This window comes from Acinonyx jubatus, chromosome X, assembly GCF_027475565.1.
Source record: "Acinonyx jubatus isolate Ajub_Pintada_27869175 chromosome X, VMU_Ajub_asm_v1.0, whole genome shotgun sequence".
Lineage (NCBI taxonomy): Eukaryota > Metazoa > Chordata > Mammalia > Carnivora > Felidae > Acinonyx > Acinonyx jubatus.
The window spans coordinates 81762467-81768607 of NC_069389.1; positions in this window are offsets into that span (position 1 = coordinate 81762467).

A 6141-nucleotide genomic window follows, 5' to 3' on the forward strand; every position below is an offset into this window, starting at 1 on the left:
TTCTTTAGCTCACAACTTATACTCAATCTATCCATGAACCCTGTTGTCTCTACCTGCAAAATATTTTCAGAAACTGACCACTTCTCACCACCACCATTACTACTACTGAGGCCAATGCTGCCATCACATCACTTGTCTTTAAACTATCATGCATGTCTGACACCTGTGGAAGCAAGGAGGGAAGGAAGGAAGATTGGGGAGGAAGAGTTTCAGATTGCAGTGCAGCTTTGAAAAAATCTTGACCAGCTGGATGTGCAGTTCTGCAAAGATTATCCTGTGCTGGCCGTAACATGCTCAGTCATAGGCTGAAAGCTGCCTGGGAAGCACATGGTCTCAACTCAGAAACAGCAGGCCCTATAGGAACCTGCAGCTGGAAGCTGTCAGATAATTGCACTCCTTGAGGCAGATTCTCTGGAATCTGGAAGTGGAATCTGGAATCTCTGGAAGTGAGATCTGAATGGTGTCCTTTCATGTCTACCACCGTATCCATTTCTCTTTGATGTTGTCAGGATGAGATTTAGGACACAGTACAGGGCTCAGCAAACTATGACCCAGGGGCCAAACTGAGCCTGCCACCTGGTTTTGTAAATAAAGTTTTATCGGTCCTTAACCACACACATTTATTTCTTGTTCATGGCTGCTTTTAGGCTACAATGGCAGAGATGAGTAATTATGATAAGACTATATTGCTTATAAAGCCTAACAAATAGCCCATTACAGAAAAAGTTTGCAGACCCCTGACTTAGTATATATTTAGTAAGATGCAAGGACAATGGAGTCTTTGAAGTTTTTTTTTTTTTAATGTTGATTTATTTATATATTTTCATCGAGAGAGTGTGCACACAGGGGAGGGAAAGAGAGAGGAGAGAGTCTTTGAAGTTTTATATGTTGGCCATCTTTTAGGAAGAGTAAGACATGCACAAATACTTGTGATGTCTCACAATTTCTATTCCTCATACTACATGTAAAATCTTTAGGTGTATAAAAGAAGGAGGGATTTAAGAAAGGCAGTTCTGTGTTCTTATTTAGGCTTTTAAAGGCTTATTCTGGCTTCTCTGTGTGGACTGTATTATAGAAACACAAAGATAAAAGCAGGGATACCTGTCAGGAAGCAACTGGTCTAGTCTAGGCAAGAAACAATAGTAGTTTGGGTTAGGATGATGGTGAAAGAAAGGGAAAGAACATTTTCTGAGATGAAAACTGTAGAGGGATTGAGTAGTATGACAATCAAAGTTTTGTTTTTGGCATGTTGAATTTGAGGTATTTAGGTGGAAATATCAAATAAAATGTTAAGATATATGAAGCTCAAGTTCAGAAATGGTCAGGTTGATGATGTAAATTTGGGAAATAGTATATAAGTGGTACTCCAAGCTAGGACTAGATGGAATCATATAGGGAAAGAATATAAAGAGGTGTTTCTTACAATGAATATTTGAGACGCCAACATTCAGATATTGGGGAGGGGGAAAGAAGCCAGAAGAGGAGTCTGGTATAGTGTCTCCACAAACAGGCAGTGGACAACAATGTGGAATGCTGCTGAGACGAAGATGAGGTAGGAAAATGGTCCATTGAATTTGGCAACATGGAGATACCGGTGACCTAAAAAATAAGCGGGATTTTTTTTTTAATGTTCAGGAGCAGAAGCTAGAGCGAAATGGGTATAAGAGAGAATGGAAGTAAGGAAATGAAGATAAGGTAGAGGTAACTGTTTTGAGACACTTTACTGTGAAAGGGAGCAGAGAAACTGGGGTTAGTTGGAGGAGCTGTGGGGTCTAAAAAAATACCAGAGCCTCTCTGAAGGTTTTAAAGCAGGGTAGTGACCCCATTAGTGCTTTAGGAAGACTGATCCTCCTTCTCTTCCGCTGCAGAGTAGAAATTACAGGGAGAGATCCAGATGAGAGACAATTAGTCTCAACTAAGGTAATGGTAATGAGAATGGAAAGTGGGAGGCAAATGCATTCCTCACTGTGTAGAATTTTTACCTCAGCTTATTTCTTCAGAAGTTTATATGTATTAGCCACCCTTATCTTGATATATTTCTTTCTGAAATGTATAACTCAAAGAGATTTTTGTCTTTTCCTATAACACTTGAATTAGCACTAAATGTTTAGAGATGGAATGATTAATAAAAATAATTAGCTCTAATCCCGTGCCATGCAGGCTGCTATATTGCCCTTTGTCTTGTTACTTATAGGTTGGAATCAGAGAGGCTGGGCTACCATTGTTATCTCTCCTGATTTTTAGCTGTGTGATGCTGAGAAAACCATCTGGATTATTGTGAGGAATATTTGAGGTAATATTAAAAAAAATGTTTCAAGCAGGATTTCCACTCTGGCAATGGTGAATTAGAACAATCTTCCCATTGAGGAAAATTATGAAAAGTGTGTGTGTGTATGTGTGTGTGTGTGTGTGTGTGTGTGTGTGTGTGTGTGTTTATGTGTGTGTAATTATTCATTGCTTCAAAGCAATCAAGAGTTTTGGATGTCAAGATCCAAAGAGCCAAGAAAAGGCAGAAACTCAGAAAGGTAAGTAGGGCATTTGGGGGCAACTTTTCCTATAATGCTTTTATTGATTCTAGAATATACTGCTGAATGACTGAGAAGCCAAGCAGTGCTTTAATAGCTTCAAGGGACAAGGGGGTACAAAATCTGCAGACTACAGATCGCCAAGGAGAAGAGGGCCTGGAAAGTCCACCCAAAACTCTTAGGTGGCACTTCAAAAAGGCTACATCATAGTAATAATGGAAAACTGGAAATAGACTGATGTTTACAAGATTTGAAGCCCAGCTTCCAAAAATCTCAGTCTCTGAAGTTGGATTAAGATAATACTAGATGGCTAGGGACTCTAGCCACTTGCAAGAAGGCTCTCTTGGCTGAGCAACTTCATTCTAGGCCTCAAATTATCTTTTGTAGTTGTTCATGTACAGTGTTTACCATTCATTCAAAAATAACCATGTATAAGAGAAAATGAAATGTGAACAAAAACCAAGAAAACAACAGATGAGAGAAACAGAAACATTCCATATATGTATATTTCATATAATGGAGTTAACAAGCAAAGATTTTGCAATAACTATCCTTGGGGCACCTGGCTAGCTCAATCAGTGGAGCATGTGACTCTTGATCTAGGAGTTGTAAGTTCAAGCCCTATGTTGGGTGTAAAGATTACATAAAAATAAAATCTTTAAAAAATAACTATCCTTAATATGTTAAAGAAGATACATGGCAAGATTCAGAATTTAGAAAAAAGACTTGGAATTGAGCAAGACTCTTGAACAGGTGCTTCACAAGATCTCCACATGGCCAGTGAGCATATAAAAAGGTGCTCTACATCATTTGTAAATAGGAAAATGTAAATTAAAATGATGAGATACTACTATGTACTCTTCCAAATAGGTAAAATTAAAAAGACTGACAGAGGCACCTGGGTGGCTCAGTGGCTTAAGCATCTGACTCTTTTTTAGTTTTTATTTATTTATTTTTTAAATTTACATTCAAGTTAGTGAATGTAACATTCAAGAATGATTTCAGGGGTAGATTCCTTGATGGAATTTACCCATTTAGCCCATCACCCCTCCCACAACCTCTCCAGTAACCCTCAGTTTGTTCTCCATATTTAAGAGTCTCTTATGTTTTGTCCCCCCATATGTCCTCATATGAGTGAAGTCATATAATTGCGTTTCTCTGACTGACTAATTTCAGTTAGCACAACACCCTCTAGTTCCATCCACATAGTTGCAAATGGCAAGATTTCATTCTTTTTGATTGTCAAGTAATACTCCATTGTATATATGTACAACATCTTCTTTATTCATTCATCCATTGATGGACATTTGGGCTCTTACCATACTTTGGAAAGCTGATAGTGCTGCTATAAACGTTGGGGTGCATGTGCCCCTTCAAAAGAGCATACCTGTATCCCTTGGATAAATACCTAGGGCCAGATGGCTTTCCAGGGGAATTTTCCCAAACATTTAAGGAAGAGTTAACACCTATTCTTTTGAAGGTGTTCCAAAAATAGAAATGGAAGGAAAACTTCCAAACTCTTTCTATGAAGCCAACATTACTTTGATTCCAAAACCATACAAAGACCCCACTAAAAAGGAGAACTATAGACCAATTTCCGTGATGAATATGGATGCAAAAATCCTCAACAACCAGATCCAACAATACATTAAAAAAATTATTCACCACAAACAAGTGGGATTTATACCTGGGATGCAGGACTGGTTCAATATCCACAAAACAATCAATGTGATTCATCACATCAATAAAAGAAAGAACAAGAACCATATGATCCTGTCAATAGATGCAGAGAAAGCATTTGACAAAATACAGCATCCTTTCTTGATAAAAAGCCCTCAAGAAAGTAGGGATAGAAGGATCATACCTCAAGATCATAAAAGTCATATATGAAAGACCCAATGTTAATATCATCCTCAATGGGGAAAAACTGAGAGCTTTCCCCCTAAGGTCAGGAACAAGACAGGGATGTCCACTCCCGCCACTGTTATTCAACATAGTATTGGAAGTTTCAGCCTCAGCAATCAGACAACACAAAGAAATAAAAGGCATCCAGATCGGCTGGGAGGAGGTCAAACTTTCACTCTTTGCAGATGACATGATACTCTATATGGAAAACCCAAAAGACTCCACCAAAAAACTGCTAGAACTTATCCATGAATTCAGCAAAGTTGCAGGATATAAAATCAATGCACAGAAATCGGTTGCATTCCTATACACCAACAATGAAACAACAGAAAGAGAAATGAAGGAATCAATCTCATTTACAATTGCATCACAAACTATAAAATACCTAGGAATAAACCTAACCAAAGAGGTGAAAAATCTATACACTGAAAACTATAGAAAGCTTATGAAAGAAATTGAAGAAGACACAAAATATGGAAAAAGATTCCATGCTCTTGGATAGGAAGAACAAATATTGTTAAAATGTCAATACTACCCAAAGCAATCTACATATTCAATGCAATCTCTATCAAAATAACACCAGCATTCTTTACAGAGCTAGAACAAACAATCCTAAAATTTGTATGGAACCAGAAAAGACCCCGAATAGCCAAAGCAATCTTGAAAAAGAAAACCAAAGCTGGAGGTATCACAATCGCAGACTTCAAGCTGTGTTACAAAGCTGTAATCATCAAGACAGGATGGTACTGGCACAAGAACAGACACTCAGATCAATGGAAAAGAATAGAGAACCCAGAAATGGATGCACAAATGTATGGCCAACTAATCTTTGACAAAGCAGGAAAGAATATTCAGTGGAATAAAGACAGTCTCTTTAGCAAGTGGTGCTGGGAAAACTGGACAGTGACATGCAGAAAAATGAACCTGGACCACTTTCTTACACCATACACAAAAATAAACTCAAAATGGATGAAAGACCTCAATGTAAGACAGGAAGCCATCAAAATCCTGGAGGAGAAAACAGGCAACGACATCATTGATCTTGGCCACAGCAACTTCTTACTCAACACGTCTCCGGAGGCAAGGCAAACAAAAGCAAAAATGTACTACTGGGACCTCATCAAAATAAAATCTTCTGCACAGTGAAGGAAACAATCAGCAAAACTAAAAGGCAACTGATGGGATAGGAGAAGATATTTTCAAAGGACATATCAGATAAAAGGTTAGTATCCAAAATGTATAAAGAACTTATCAAACTCAACACCCAAAAACAAATAATCCAGTGAATAAATGGGCAAAAGACATGAATAGACACTTCTCCAAAGAAGACATCCAGATGGCCAACCGACACATGAAAAAAAATGCTCAACATCACTCATCATCAGGGAAATACAAATCAGAACTACAATGAGATACCACCTCACACCTGTCTCAATGGCTAAAATTAACAACTCAGGCAACAACAGATGTTGGCAAGGATGCTGAGAAAGAGGATCTCTTTTGGATTGCTGGTGGGAATGCAAACTGACGCAGCCAGTATGGAAAACAATATGGAGGTTCCTCAAAAAATTAAAAATAGAACTACCCTACAACCCAGTAATTGCACTACTAGGTATTTATCCAAGCGTCTGACTCTTGATTTCAGCTCAGGTCATGATCTCAGGTTTTGGGCTCTGTGCTGACATTGAGTAGCCTGCCCAGGATTCTCTCT